Consider the following 17,028-nt stretch of genomic DNA (forward strand, 5'->3'; position numbering starts at 1 on the left):
CTCCAATGATGGCCCTCCATGGCTCTAGCAAAAGGCCACTCTGATTCTAGAGGCTGGGGACTTTTCATGGGAGGAACAGTTGAAGGGGAGGAGAGAAAGCCTTTGTGCCAAGCCTTGAGGCTTTGCATATAGAGTGAGTCTGGATGGGGGCAGGGAGTGGCTTATCTTTCACTTTTCTGAAAACCTGCTTATGAATGTTTGTGTACAACTCTTTGGATTTATGCTTTCATTTTTCTTCTCTCCTCACCCCTTCTCTGCCTCCCTGTCTTCCTTCCAAAAGACAGTTATTGAGTTGGTACTATGTTCCTGGCATTGCTTACACATCCCATGGAAGCATCAGTGACCAAGACAAAGTTCTGGATTCTTGAAGCGTGGATCCTGGTGGGCGAGAAACAGGCAATTAAAAATGTAAAATAATGTCAGATAGTGATAAGTGCTAGATAAGGATTGAGGGGTGCTGTTTATCAGGATTAGGCAGGGGACTCTTGACATTGAAGTAAAAACTTGAATGATTAGAAAAACACAGCACACCTGGCTCCAGGCAGAGGGTACAGAGATGAGAACAGATATGGCATGTTTGAGGAACAGAAAGAAGAGTGAAATGTCAGAAACACTGTGAGGGGAGAGTGGCAAGAGGTAAGGTTGGAGAGGACACAGAGGTCATATCTTATGATGCTTTGGGGACCACAATAAAGAGTTTTGATTTTACTCTAATTCCCAAAGGAAGCCATTTGCAGATTTTAAACACAAGAATGATATCTGATTTATGCATTCCATGTGCTGTTGACCCTTTCACTTGAACCCTGGCTGATAATTTTGAGCCTATCAGTGCCAGTGGAAGGCTTCAAATTATTCACTCTAAATCAAATTGATCAAAAATGCTGTGATCCTTAGTAGAAAGTTGAAGTCAATGTAGCAGGAATCAACCCAACTTAAACATAAGCACAAGATTTGAATAGACATTTCATAAAAGAAGGTATATGAATAGATAATAAGCACATAAAAAGTTTAACATCATTCAGGAAAATGCAAATTAAAACCACTCTGAGGTATCACTGCACACACACTAGAATGGCTAAGATTAACAATTGAGAATATTGAGGCCTGATAATGATGTGAAGTAACTGGAGCTCTCATATGTTGTTGAAGGGACTACAAAATGGTACAGGCTCTTTGAAAATTTCTTGTAAGTTAAGCATTCACTTTGCTGTATGATTCAGAAGTGCGCTCTTAGATATTTACCCCAGAGAAATGAAAGTATATATGCACACAAAGACTTGTACATGAACATTTATAGCAGCTTTATTTATAATACCATAACCTGGAAACCATTCAACTGTCCATCAACAGGTCAGTGGATAAATAAATTGTGTTATTCATTCAGTGAAATTCTACTCAGCCGTACAGAGCAATGAACCACCACTACAAGTGGGATGGATGGCGTTAGTGGTGAAAACCCGCCTCCAAGGCAGAAGACTTAGGACGTGGGTTTGAGTCCTGGGTCAGGAAGATCCCCTGGAGGAGGGCATGACAACCCACTCCTGTATTCTTGCCTGAAAAAGCCCACAGACAGAGGAGCCTGGCAGGCTATAGTGCATAGGGTCGCACAGAGCTGGACATGACTGAAGCAACTTAGCATGCACGCATGAATACAAAAAGCATTGGCTTAACCAAAGAAGTCAGACAAAAAGAGTATATAATGTAGGACTCCATTTATATGAAATTCCCAAACAGACAATACTTCACAGTGACAGAAATGAGATCAGTAATTGTCTGGGGGCTTGGGATGAGACTACAAAGGAAACTTTTTGGGATAATGAGGATAGTCTATATCATGAATGTGGTGATGACTGTGGGGGTATATACATTTGTCTAAGCTTATCAAATTGCATATTTAAAATGAGTGCATTTTATTTGTGTGAATATAAAAGACATAGCAGGAAATGCCTTTAGTATATTCCCACTAAGGAGCCCTCGTCTCTTAAAAAGCCCGTAACCAAGTTCTGTCAGATCTTGACTCAGTGAGCACATGGGGCCCACATAGTCAATTTAGTCTCATCTTCTTACTTCTTTCCTCCCCTTTCCTACTGCCAGCTCATTCCCTGGAGCTTACTCTGTTCTCTAACCTGATCCTTGACTCTTGGGCCACAGAATTTCCTGCCCTGGTTTTACAATTTGCATCATTAGTCTGCATTAGGGGAGAGATCTCATCTTCTGGGAACTATGAAGTAAGTTGGTATAATCAGTCTTTCTTGGGGGCACATGGGTTAATTCACCCTTTTATACACTATTGATCAGAGAAGGCACTGGCAACCACCTCCAGTACTCTTGCCTGGAAACTGCCATGGACGGAGGAGCCTGGTGGGCTGCAGTCCATGGGGTCGCTAAGAGTCGGACACGACTGAGCGACTTCACTTTCACTTGTCACTTTCATGCGTTGGAGAAGGAAATGGCAACCCACTCCAGTGTTCTTGCCTGGAGAATCCCAGGGATGGGGGAGCCTGGTGGGCTGCCGTCTATGGGGTAGCACAGAGTCGGACATGACTGAAGCGACTTAGCAGCAGCAGCAGCAGCATACTCTATTGATAGGCTGTTTCTCTCGGATTATTCTGAAAGACTTCCAGTATTAATCGTTTTTTATTCTTAGTCTAGTTCCTATGTTTTCCTGAAACTATCCAGATTATTATAGTTCCCTGTATTTGTCATTTATTCCTTACATTGGTAGAAATACATGCGTGTACTTGACAGTCAAGTACATCCTGATTAGAGGAAACAGAACACCCATAGATGCCAACAGTTAAATGTTCTACTGCAGAAAATGAAGAGAAGACTTTTTCTTTATCGGTACCCTAACTGTGGGGTGCCTAAAATTGGGTCTACCACTTGAGTTAGTGACTGGGTTAAATATTTTGACTCTAATTTCATAACTTGTCACAGTGATCCCATTGGCAGTAGAATGGTGGGTTGCCAAGAAGGCAGTTAATTATCTCTCTGTCTCCCTGTGTATTTAAATTTTGTTCCCTCTCCCTAAAGAGAGGTGATGCTATGGCTTACAACTAATATGCTCTTGCAGAGCTCTCCACACCAATTAGAAAAGTTCTGTGTTATGACACTCTTTGATAGGGTATTATGACACTCTTTGATAGAAAGCCGTTGTCCCATTGAAGCAGAAACTTCATCAGAAGCACTGAGAATCAAGGGTGTGCTCTAGAAACCATGAATGGGAGGGGACTATCTGTGCTCACTGGGTTCATCAAACAAAGTGCCTCCCACTTAGGACTTTCTATGCAACCCAGCTGGTTTCCTGTATTTACCTCCTGGCCCCACCCTTATTTAGTGCAGAGTTGGAGGCAGGCCTGTAAAATAGCATTTTGTAACCTACTATTTGGAACTCTCATGAGTTTGTTTAAAACTCTGAGAACCTTCTTTTGTGAAAAGTAAAATTGCCCGCAGCTCTGAGAACCTTCTTTTGTGAAAAGTAAAATTGCCCACAGTAGGTGAAGAGGATGGGGTTACTTCTCGATTAGAATCAGACTTTTTTTTTGGGAATGAGAGTCATTGCCATAAACCATGTCACAACACTTTCTTAGAATCATAAATTTTAATATCTCCATCTCCAATCCTAATTTCATCTTACAAAGGCTTTCCCATGGTCTCACAAAGAGCTTCTCTGTCTGAAAAGTGGGAAGTTTAATTTCTGAGATGTGAAACCAAATTTATATATTCTTGGCAGCCAAGATTCCTAGGTACTCTTATGTTCAATTTATGAGGACTAAGAATTGTATGGATAACTCATTTCATCTTCCTTCTTTAGCTTTAATTAGAGCTAATTAAATAACAAATAATGATGAACAACAACAAAAAACATCAAAGTGGAGATTCAAAGCACTGTTCTTCCTACTCAGACTTATTCTGATCAAAATGTCTACAGCTGAGCATATAGGATATCTCATTAAGTAAATGTTAAGTTTTATGGAAAAAAAGATGTACTATTAATTCAACCTCCTAGAGTCTTGAATAGCTGGACAATTCCTGACCTTGATATATTCACTTTCATTAGCACCTTTGAATCCAAACAGATTCTAATTAGACCTATGGTGAAGAATTGTGTTGAATTAGATGATAACTTTCAAAAGTGAGTAAAAATATCCATGTTAATAGTGGTGACAATTGCTCATTTTCATCTTGGAAAGTTTCCCAGTTTTTATTCAGGGAAGAATTGCTGTCATATGTTTACTGACGGTCCTTCCTGATCCTTATATTCTGACTAGGATTACCTTTTAATTCTCCTATCCATCAATACTTAGCAGTTATTATGCTGGTAGGTTTTTTCCCCCCGTTTTGGGGAGTACAAACTTTGAAATGTAAAAATGTATCAGAACTTGATGATGCAATAGAGTAGAGCTCTCAGAAAGAAGACTACCTGGTGAGTCAGGAAGCCTGGATTCTAATCTTAACTCTATTGTTCACCAGCCATGTTATCTTGGGCAGATCACTTAATCTTTGTATTAGTTCCCTCTTCTTTTAAGAGGAGGTAATGATGTCTACTTTAAATGGGTAATATTGTGTAGAAGTAATTAACACAGAGCCAGGCATAGATGAGATGCTAAATTAAGTGTTAATCCTACTCTAAAAAGAGTTAATGTCTGTGGATCTAAATTTTCACAGGCTCTAAATAGGTCTAATAATTAAAAATATGCTTGCATTTCTCAGAACCAGTCAATGACAGAACTTGAGGGTCATTGGGATAAAGATAATAGCAATAAATTCTGTAGTAGGCATTTGTTTTTAATTCTTAGATGGTTCCAAGATATTGGAGCTTATCTCTATATTAGCATTAAGGTACAAAAGAAAGAAGAGGATAAAAAAAGACATATTCTGGCCTTCTGAGAATTAGTATCATAAGAAATCTTTGATATTGATGCAGTGGTTTTATGCTTTTTGTGTTTCTCAACTTTTATAGGGAATTTTTAACTTATTTGAAATTTGTGAGAGTTTACACTGAAAATTTTAAGACATTAGTTTTAAAATTGAGGAAGATACAAATAAATAGAAAGATATTCTGTATTCATCAGTTCAAAGAGTTAATATTGCTAAAATGTCTATATACTACCAAAAGCAATCTACAGATCCAGTGCGATCCCTATCAAAATAACTGTGCCAATGGCATTGTCACAGAGATTGAACAGCTGATCCCATGATTTGTATGGTCCCACCAAAGGCCCCAAATAGCCAAAGCAATCTTGAGAAAGACAAACAAAGCTGGAGACATCATGCTCCCTGATTTTTAACTATATTACAAAGCTATGGAAATCAAAATAGTATGGTATTGGCATAAAATCAGACACATAGATAACAGAACAGAGAGCTCTCATATAAACCTATGTATCTACAGTCAAATATTTTACAGCAAAGGAATCAAGAATATACAATTGGGAAAGGATAGTCTCTTCGATAAGTGATTTTGAAGAAACTGGATAGCCACATGCAAAAAAATGAAACTGGACCCATATCTTTACATCATACACAAAAATTAACTCAAAATAGGTTAAAGAATTGGATGTAAGAACTGAAACCATAAATCTCCTGGAAGAAAATATAGTAGGTAAGCTCCTTGACATTGATCTTGATGATAATTTTTTGACTCCCAAAGCAAAAATAAACAAATGGGACTATGTCAAACTAAGAAGTTTCAGCACAGCAAAGGAAACTATCAGCAATATGAAAAGACAGTTTTATGAATGGGAGAAAATATTTTCAAATAATATATCTGATAAGGGGTTAACATTAAAAATATTAAATGTTACAAATGAAGAACTCATACAACTCAATAGTCAAAAACCCAAACAATTTGATTAAAAATGGGCAAACGATCTGAATAGACATTTTCTCAAGGAAGACATACAGATGGCCAATACGTACATGAAAAGATCTTAACATCAATAATCACTAGGGAAATGAAAATCAAAACCACAATGAGATATCCCCTCACATCTGTTAGAATCAGTTCAGTGGTTGCTCATTCATGTCCGACTCTTTGCGACCCCGTGAATTGCAGCACGCCAGGCCTCCCTGTCCATCACCAACTCCCAGAGTTTACTCATACTCATGTCCATTGAGTCAATGATGCCATCCAACCATCTCATCCTCTGGTGCCGCACTATGGAAAACAGTATAGATGGGCTTCAAAAAATTAAAAATAGAGCTACCGTATGATCCAGAAATTCCACTTTTGAGTCTTTACCCGAAGGAACAAAAACACTAACTTGAGAAGATTTGTACACTGCCCACCCCTCCAATGTTCACTGAATCACTATTTACAGTAGCCAGTCTAAGTGTCCAACCTAAGGGAACCTAAGGGAAACAACCTGAGTGTCCACTGATGAATGATTGGATAAAGAAAATGAGGAATATATATGCAGTGCAATATTATTCAGTCATAAAAGGCATGAAATCGTACCATTTGCAATAAGATGAGTGAACCTTGAGGATATTATGCTAAGTGAAATAAGTCAAACAGAAAAGGACATATACCATATGATCTTATATGTGGAATCAAAATGAAAAACTAAGCTTATAAATACAGAGGACAGATTGGTGGTTACCAGAGGCAGGGGGTGGGGGGTGGACAAAATGGGTGAAGGCGGTCAAAAGGTACAAGCTTTCAGTTACAATATAAGGAAGTCACAGGGATGCCATATATAGCATGGTTACTGTAGTTAACAATACAGTGTTGCGTATTTGTATATTTGATACTTGCTGAGTTGATCTTAGAAGTTCTCAGGACAAGAAAGTTTGAAACTATGTATGAGGACAGGTGCTAATTAGATTAATTGTGGTCCATGGCAAGAAGCTTTATGATTAAGGAGGTGACTCAGAAGCTGTACATGTTACTTTTCACATCTTATTGGCCTGAACTTAGTTATGTTGCTACTTCTAGCTGTAAGGGAGTCTGGGAAATGTACTGTCTAGATGGGTGGCTGGAGATTCTGTTACTTAAAGGAAGAAAAAGAGAATGGATGCTGGCTAATAACTAGCAGTCTCTGCCATATTCATTTACTCTTTCAACAATTTTAGTTCATATGTGACCACCGGTCTCTCTTTTATTCATTCTGTCATTGGCAACAGGGATGTGACTGACATTACCAAGCTGCCTTTGAACCAAGACAAAAATGTTACTGGTCCTTGGAGTTATTTTCTTATATGTTACTATATATGTTTGTCTATCATCCATCTATACCCATCTATTATCTATCTGTTTGCTTTATTTGTCCTGAGGGTACATGTTTGTCTGAAATTCTGACATAAAAACTTCTTGGTTTTGGTTAGATTCAGTTTTGTCAAGGAACTTATATATTTTTTATTGGGAAAGTAACTGCATGCTAATGAATAAGTAGGAGTTAACCAAGAGCAGAAATAATTATAAAGCACCTGTCAAAAGTGAAGTGCTATAGAAATGCTAAATAATGACACTAATAAAAAACTGATTGTCGTGACTTCAAAGGAAGTGTTAAGATGGAGTGTTTTGATGTGTATGGCATTTGAATGATCTAAATAGGTGTTTAGATACTCACATGAGAGACTGTTCTAGCCACTCAAGGGAAGTAAGAGTCTGTTCTACCCACTCAGTATTTTGATGCTTCCGTGAGAATTTTCTCATCGTTATATATTATTATTTTAAAAGTAATGCTTGTGTTGTTTTGACTAAACTCACATGAAGAAAGGACATTACCTACCAAAAATGTGACATTCTTTTTAGACCGCCTTGCTTTGAAACTTAAGTTCTTGGAGCACCTTAAGTTCATAAATCCCTCTGGTATGTTCCAATACCCCTGATTCCATGGCTTAACCAGATGTGCAAGTTAGGGCTACAAATTGGTAGTGAATTATTTTTTATTTTTAAAGAGCTCAGCTTTTATTGAATGTGTTACTAAAGAAGTTTGGTCAAAAAGACCAAAAGACCAAAGCCCATGTCATCATCAGACTCTTTAGATTCTGCTTTCTATGCTTCTACTTTCTTCTCCTCAGCTTGGGCAGCAGTGGTGGATGGGGCAGGACCTCCTGCTGGGGCAGGTCCACCAGCCCCCACATTGCAGTTGAGGCTCCCAGTGTTCACACTGGCCAAAGCCTTTGCAAACAAGCCTGGCCATCAACATTTACACGGGCTGCTTTAATGAGGACATTGATCTTATCCTCCATTACCATCACCTCATCGTCCTGCAGAATGAGGGCCGATTAGATGCAGGCTTGCTCTGAGACAGAGGCCATGATGCCGGTGAGTGCTAGTCTCCAGATAAAGTGAGGGTCTCACCCCAAAACGGCCTTAGCTTCTTTGGAAGGACTGAGCACCTTAGTGGCAGTGGAGGAAAAAACAAAGAGGTAGTGAATTCTTATTAGAGTTAGAGCTTTAGGTTAAACAACTTCCTTGTTTTAAAGATGTATCTTTAAATATTTATATGTTACAAGAGGCTTCTCCAAAGGCATTAACCTGGTGATTTTAAAGTTAAGGGAAAGATAAATGGATGCTTTAGATTGCTTGTGTAGGTATATTTTTAAAAGTTCTTTGATTATTAATCTTCTCATGAAAAATCTGAACAAACACCACATGATTATCAGTAATTTAAAAATAATAAATAATAGGTACTTTTTAAATTGTAAACTCCTAAGTGTTTGAGATAGTTTCAAGTTCAATTCCACCCTACCCATGCATGATTTGTCTAAAAGGTATAATTTAGCGAAATGGTGAAACCTCTAGCTCTGGAGTCAAAGTTGAGTTCAAATCTATCCTGTCATTTTGGGCCACCACGTGATCTTTTTTTATACCTCAATTTCTTCACTAGTTAAATGGGTGTTGGAATAATAATAGCAACCTTTTCTTATAGGGTTGTGAGAATTAAATGAGATAATGCACATGAGGGGTTTATCATAGTGCCTAGAATATGTAAATGCACAAGAAGTGTTAGGGATTCGTTTTTTACTTTTCTCATCTGCTCAAATATTCTGTGAGAGCAGCTTCCACAATCTTTTCTGCAGGTGATTTCAAATCTCAAACTTTGTGAGGTTTCATAGAAACATTCTTTCGTGATATGGCAGTATGGCTTCGTGGTTGAGCTAAAAAAGAAAAAAAAAATCCTAGCTCTACAAATCAGTCTCTGGCTGTGTATCTGGTGAGTTAATTAACCTTTCCATCCCTGGGGTTTCTCATCTGTAAAATGGAGGTGATAATATTAGTACCTTCCTCAGAGGATTTCTATGAAAACTAAAGGGTTTGTGAAGTACTCAACCCAGTGTTTGATGCTTAATAATTGTTCAACAAATATTGCCTCTCACTCATTTTAAAGCTTACAATGGTTATTAATTTATTTGGAAAAATGAATAGGTATTTTGGGTGTCTACTTTTTCCATTTGAACACTGTATGTAGATTTCCCGACTTCAGGAATAGTTCTTTCAGTACGTTGTGGTCTTCACCGTGGTTTCTCAGTTTAGGGCAGGGTGTGCTATCATGAACAAATGAAAGGATAACCACCCAAACTGAGAATTTAGTTTTCCAACTTTCTGGATACCTGTTTAGTTCTAACAGCACCCTCAGTTGGTTACAGTAGATGCCAGTGAATAATACATCTGGGAGTTTTATGATCTTTTCTCCTTTTTAAACTTCCAAATAAAGTAAACAGATGGTAGGCAGTGGAGGTGAAGAGAACTGGTACTAAAATGATTACTTTCCTCTCACAAAGGACTTCCGGGCATTTTCTTAGTGTCCCAACTGGTAACTTGTAGTTTCGATAGGGAGGCATGAGAGTGGAAGAAGAGGGTGCAGGAAAGGGAGTCATGATGTTTGGCTGCTCCCTCAAAACCACCTGAAGCAGACGCAATGCAGGTGAGGCTGCAAACAGGAGCTCTGCCCTGAGAATCCACATCTAGTGGGCTGCGATGCTGGACATCTGTGGCCCTGCGGAAGCTTCAAAGGCATGATGTATATTTTACTAGGTTTGGTTTATCATGTGCAGAACACTGACATAATAACTGCTTAATAGTTGTTTACTAGAATTGATGCTTTTGAACTGTGGTGTTGGAGAAGACTCTTGAGAGTCCCTTGGACTGCAAGGAGATTCAACCAGTCCATTCTGAAGGAGATCAGCCCTGGGATTTCTTTGGAGGGAATGATGCTGAAGCCGAAACTCCAGTACTTTGGCCACCTCATGCGAAGAGTTGACTCACTGGAAAAGACTCTGATGCAGGGAGGGATTGGGGGCAGGAGGAGAAGGGGACGACAGAGGATGAGATGGCTGGATGGCATCAATGACTTGATGGACGTGAGTCTGAGTGAACTCCAGGAGTTTGTGATGGACAGGGAGGCTGGGTGTCTTGCGATTCATGGGGTCACAAAGAGTCGGACGTGACTGAGCAACTGAACTGAACTGAACCAAATACCTGAAAGTAAAAAATAACTCTTAATAACCTTTGTTAGACTCGGTTTAGTTTAGGTGTCGCTAGTAATGAGAGATTATACTCTTTGTCCACTTTATGCTCAATAATTTTGTAAGCCAAAATAAGGTTTTTATGTACTAAAGAAACCTGTGAAAAATCCTTTTGTTAAAGTTGATTAATCCTTGCCTACTGTGTACTTCATAAATTTCTCTCTTCTTAAACTAATAGCGAAGCCTGAATCTAAAATAAAATGCTACAGAACAAGCTTAAGAGCCTAGGGAATCTGAAGTCACTACTTCTTCAATCTTGAATGTAGATCTGTCTACTTACCACTTCTTCTTTCAGAATTGCCTGCCACCCAATGTTAAATTAAAACATCTCTATGGGTAATTGAAAAAGAAGATTTGAAAGTACTATAGACTCTTCAGAATGGAAGTGTTATATTTCACTCTTCTGTTATTATTTAAAAGTGTATGCTTAATTCTTTGTAGAGCCAGTTCTCGAAGGTAGAAATTCTCTGGGGCAGAGGTGCAGGGGGTGGGGAAAGGAGGTAAAATTTGGGGGTTTCTTTCGGAAGTTGTGCAGAGAGGGTTCTCAGAGCAGCTGTCCTCTGGTTCTGCTCTCACTGACTGTGAAATCATGATGGGGGTTAGCCTTTCTCTGCAATTACCGCTGGCATGAGCCTGGGAGAAAACCAGTTATGACCTACCTGCAAAATGGGGCTCCGGGAAAGCCCTGGGACCCACCTCTTGACCCGCCTTTATCTTTCAGCAAAAGGAGAAAAGTGAGTCCTTTCCAGGGCTTGTTCAGGGCTCCATGGTCCTGGACTCAGGCAGGATGCATCCCCTGAAGTGTAATGCATTTTAAAATACTCTTTCTGGGAAATGAAAACATGATTTTGAAGTAGTCTGTAGTATTGAAATGTAACACTCTTCTTCTGTGAGAAGCAAGACTAGCTTTAGGCTCACTGGTGCAGAAGAGCCCTCAAGGCAAAGAGGCTCAGAAACAGCAGGAATGGGATCGTCAGAAAGGTATCGCTCATCCTACAAAAATTGGCTCTAATTAAAAAATACGTCACATTAGCAAGAGTAGCTCAGTTGGTAATGTGGCAGTGGGAGCAAGCTGTAAAAAGGCTCCACAGAAATATCTGCTCTACAGTTTTATAATATGTTGTTTAGAGTTATGATGAAAGGGATTGGATATTGATGGCCAGCGGCTTCCAACACTTCTGGCCATTCTCTGCTCCTTTCACTCCCTTCTCTGAAGAATAAGAACCTTAGAAAAATTTCTCTTCCGTTCTCCTTTTCATCCTCTTGTCTGACTACTTGACTGCAACAGGGAGAGCTTCTTCAAGACTTTAACTTTTGAAAATCAACTTTCATCTGTTTCAGCCATCACCTACAAATTCCTATGAAATTTTGAAAACTTAAGATTTATTAATTTGTACATCTGTGGGAATTTTTGTACCCTTAGTAATGAAAGAAAACCCCTGAAAAGAAAAAACTGACATTTATTGATATATACACAAAATTTGAGATCATAAATTTCTGTGTCTACCTAGACATACACTCCCCCATTTTTGTTTATCATCTTCTTGCTTTTGTTTGAACCCATTTGCATGGATTAAACTATTTTGCCATCTGTTTTTAGAAATGCTAAAATTTAATCGAATCATATTGCTTATTTGTGTAGGGAGTTCTCATCTGTTTCATAATAGATGGGAAATGTCAGAAAGCAAAATGCTATATTGAAGTGAAGTATACATGTTTGGGGATTATATATCTCTGCATATTCTTAGAAGTATTATTCCAAATGTATGTGGAGACATGAAATTTTAATAATTAAATTTAATTAATTTTAATTGAGGGATAATTGCTTTATAATATTGTGTTGGTTTCTATCAAACATCAGCATGAATCATACACTCTTAGGTATATCTCTGTTCCCTCCTTCCTGGCCTCCCTCCCACCTCCCTCCCCATCCCTCTCATCTAGTCTAGACTGTTACAGAGCCCTAGTTTATTTAATATCACTGTTTCTCTCACTTTAGTGTGCATACAGATCACCTGGGAACTTATTAAAATGCAATTCTAATTCAGTATGTCTTGGGCAGAGCCCAAGACTATATATTTCTGACAAGCTCTTGGGTGCTACTGATACTTCTGGAAAACAGACAGCATTTTGCAGAGCAAAAGCACCTATATACATGTGCATTTTAATTTCTTTGATTCCAGTTGTATGATTCTATTGGTTGGTGGAGCTCTCAAAGTTAACTTTATTTAGCAGGATTTCAGTTATAGTAAAATTTGCCATTTTATCAGTAAGTTGGCAGTGATCAAGCTCCTTTTCCTTATCGGAAGAAATGCTAAGCTTCACAGATTAATTCTCAACTGGTGTTCATCCCTGGGCCCTCACATCCTTCTTGTGGTTGTCTAATGGGTCTATAGGACTTCTTCTGTGTCTCCTAGTTGTAGGGGATTAAACTTTCCATCTTTAGATATCAATTAGAAATGAGTGTTTTTTTTTTTTTAATGCAATCTTATTTCAAAATATTTCCTTATCATTAAGTTTTACCAAATTCCCTGAAGACTATTCAGTAATTTGGGGCCAGGACATGAAAGCACTCCCCCACAAACTTCTGGCTGATTATAACACATAAATAAATATCTGAATTAAGTAATTAAAAAATAACCAAAATTTCTTACCTTTAGTTGTTTGAATGTTGTTCCTTCCATTGGACCATAAATTCTTTGAGAGTTGGGTCCTTGTATGTTTTGTTTTTATATAACTATGTTTGATGATAGAGGTTATAGAGAGAGTTGTTATACCATAAAGAGTAGATTAATTAAATTCAAATATCAAGTTAGCATCAAGATTCAAATATCATAAGACCTCTAAAAATGGTAACAATCATTCTTGGGGACACCTTGGGTTCATTTTCTTCTTAGGACTTGAGGTTCCTCAAACATGTCTGCCGCTGACCCCGTGTTTCTCCGTAACAGAGGGAATCTCCATTTTCCCTTTGTTAAAATGGTGACAAAACATTTTTCGTTAGCCAAGAATGTAAGAGTAAGCACAGGTTTGAATGTTTAGTAATTCTGCCAGTCTGCTTTGCTGGACATAAAGGGACTCATGGCACATACAAAACATCTTGAGAAAGAGTAAGACTCCTTACCTACTGACAGAGAAAAAGTTTCATATTCTTTATATTCTTTCACCACACAGAAAGGTTACACATTCCAGCCTCCTCTGTAGACAAATCTGGGACAACATGGCTGAGTTTTGTAAAATAGAATATTAGTCAATATGATGTATACTGTTTTTAGACTTGATCCTTTCTATTTGACTGCATCAGGTTTTAGCTGTGGCTCATGTGGATCTTTCATGTGAACTCTAGTTGTGGCGTGCAGACTTAGTTGCTCCAGGGTACGTGGGATCTTAGTTCCCTGACCAGGGAATAAACCCACGTCCCCTGCATTGTGAGGTAGATTCTTAACCACTGGGCTGCCAGGGAAATCCCCAGACTTGATCTTTAAAAACATCTTGTATCTTCTAGAAGTATCTTGTATCTAGAAACATCTTGTATCTAAGACTAGAAGAAGTACTAGTCTTCTTTTGCTGTTCTTTAGTGGCCTTGAAAGTCACATGCTCCACATTGTGTAGCCACAAGATGAGTAACCTGGTTCCCCAGACTTAAGACGTAGCTGGTCAAGAGTTCCCCATATTGAACTGTGCTGTGAATGAGAAATAAGCCTTGTGTTAAGCCACTGGGATTTTTGTATGTGTTGCTCCAGCGATCATGATTAATCATTCTGACTAACATACCTCCTAGAACTTGTGAAAGATTTTCTAGTCTGGGGCATGAGAGACAGGATCAAATGAGAGAGAAAGGTTGGTGGGCTTGAGAAAATGGAACTAGGCATGAAGATAACATGCAAAGAGCAGGAGTCTGTGTCCAGAGTCAGTTCAGCCTCTACTGGTAGGAGAACTTTGCCTTAGCATCACCAAGAGCGATGATTATTGTTGGTCTTACTGGCATAAGATGAGGGTTTTCTCTCCACAATGGGCAGTAAGTCCCCTTTTGACTGAGCTTGACACTCATCTTTGTTTCAAGACTTTGATTGGTTACTGTAGATTTTAAACAAGTTCCTTTCTCTCTTCCTTCCTCTATCCCTATATACATGAGGTTTCTAGACTTTTGTGAAGCAAATAACATGAAGATGGGTCCCTGTCTATCCAGTAGGGTGACAGTAGAATGGAAGGAAAAGATCTTATTAGTATACTTGGGAAAAGCTATACAACTGAGCTCAAAGGCAAAAGAGAAAAAGTATAACACTGTTATAAAAATAGCTAACATTAAATGGTGTTTACTGTGTGTCTGACACTGTGCCAAAGGTTAGGCCTCTACCATCTCATTAATCATCACTATCTTCATACAAAGTAGTTACTATTTTATTTTTACTTAATGTAAGAGGAAAATAAGGCACAGAGAGAATAAATGAATTGTCTTGATCCCACAGTTGGTAAATAAAAGACCCAAAAGAGGGTTCCATTGGTTTGAAGATCAAGACCAAATACCTTGTTGTGACTTACAGAACCCTGTATAATCTGGTTCTTGTCTGTGGATCCACCCTACTACTGAAGCCAGATATACTGACCTTTTAATTTTTCAATGACATATGCTTTTCCTCACATATTTTATTTTTACTAGTACCATCTACTCATCCTTCAAATTTTAGCTCAAAAGTCGTTTACTAGGGGAATTCTTCTCTGACCAACTTCCAGTATGAAATTCTCTCAAGTTCTGCTGCCCTCCATGCTCCTAGCACTTTGCACTTTCCCCTCATGGTACTATCAGAAACGTTTGTTTATACTTGGAATATTGTCTGTCATTTTTAGAATGTTACTTCTGTGAGGCAAGGACTAGGACTGGTTAGCTCATTATTTCTGCCAGAAACCTATTAAGCTCATAGTAAATGTTAAGAGAATAAATAAAATGAATGACCCTAAGATTTTAAATTAGCCCCCAGAACAAATATTGATAGAAGATGGCGTGAGAGCAGTAGAGTAGATGAAGAATATTGCTATTTGGAAAGAACTATGAGAACTCTCACTTACTAGTATTAACGGTTTCATTGTATTGAAAAGAGAATTTTGGTTTTTTATTCTTTTTACAGTTTGCAACAAGAGGTAGCCTTGATGTTTTTTGAAGGTAGTATTTTATTACAGAATAATTTAGAGATTTTCAATATCCTGAGTGACTCTGAATTTATAAAGTGCCCTTGAGTTTATAAAAATGTTGGGCATTGTATGTACATTGATTAAATGACACTCCTTCACATACATACGATGCTATTTAAAAGGTACATGTTGATGCTATTGTAAATGATAGTAACTTTTTATAATTACTTTCTTTAATCAGCAGATACCAGAAGTACCTTCATTATAATACTTTTAAATGTTCTATTGAATAAATATTTTAAAAATGGCCTTCATGCTTAAGTGGTGAAAACTTCTAGAGAGAGCTAAATCTTCCAGTGCTATTATAAACCTATTTTTATTTATTTCTGTTTTTAAAAGTAACTTTTTTATTTTTGGTTGTGCTGGATCTTTATTGCCGCACAAGCTTTTCTGTAGTTGCTGTGAGCAGGGGCTACTCACTAGGTACTTGGGCTTCTCATTGCAGTGACTTCTCTTGTTGCAGCATACAGGATCTAGAGCACGCAGGCTTCAGTAGCTGTGGCTCCCAGATTCTAGAGCACATGCTCACTATTGTAGCACATGGGTTTAGTTACTCTGCAACATGTGGGGTCTTCCTGGAGCAGGGATTGAACCTGTCTTCTGCACTGGCAGGCAGATTCTTTACCACTGAGCCACCAGAGAAGCCCTAAATCTATTTTTGAATGTTATTAAAATAGAAGTTATCTGCACATATCAATGTTACAGTTTTATATTGTATTTTTATATTCTTCTTGGAAACTGGTTTCTTAAGTCAAGTCTAGCTCCAAAATTGTGTTTGATTCTTCTTTTTGTGAGCTGTCTTTTCAGTTGGTTGGTTGTTCACTCTCATCTTAGCTTTCTTTTGGTAGAGGGAGTATTTAGAGATCTATTACTAAAGGTAAGAACTGATAATTAAGGGAAATGATGAATTAAATTGACTTCTTCTAACATTAGAAAAATATTGTCTTGCTATGAAAATATTGTATTCGTAATTATCAGCTTGATTTATTAATATTATCAATAATTTAAAAAGTGAAATATCTTCTAATGAATCAAACTTCATGCACCATTACTTCCATCCATCCTATCCATGCATGTCTCCAGAATAATTTTCCTAGATTTCTTATTTTAATAGATTAATTTCTGTGTAAAAGTATCCACTGGCTCCAACTGCCAATGGTTTATAGCTCAAATATTTTGTCTGAATATGCTGTATTCTCCCCAATCTGACTCCAATTTATTCTTCAATTCTTATTTGTCAAGTAATCCCAGCAAAGCAGTTATAGTGCAGAGATTAAGCATGTGGTTTAGAGCAGGAAACTTGGGTCAAATCCTGGTTGTTCCACTTGCTACCAAGCACTGGGCTGAGTGCTTAATAAT

The 17,028-nt window shown here is 38.0% G+C and overlaps 1 pseudogene; it reads right to left on the bottom strand.

Moving 5' to 3' along the window:
* Window positions 1–7,930: 7,930 nt before the first annotated feature.
* Window positions 7,931–8,268, bottom strand: LOC104985270 (annotated as a pseudogene).
* Between the last annotated feature and the right edge of the window lie 8,760 nt (window positions 8,269–17,028).

The sequence above is a fragment of the Bison bison genome, unplaced genomic scaffold (genome assembly GCF_000754665.1).
Source record: "Bison bison bison isolate TAMUID 2011002044 unplaced genomic scaffold, Bison_UMD1.0 scf7180017864041, whole genome shotgun sequence".
NCBI lineage: Eukaryota > Metazoa > Chordata > Mammalia > Artiodactyla > Bovidae > Bison > Bison bison.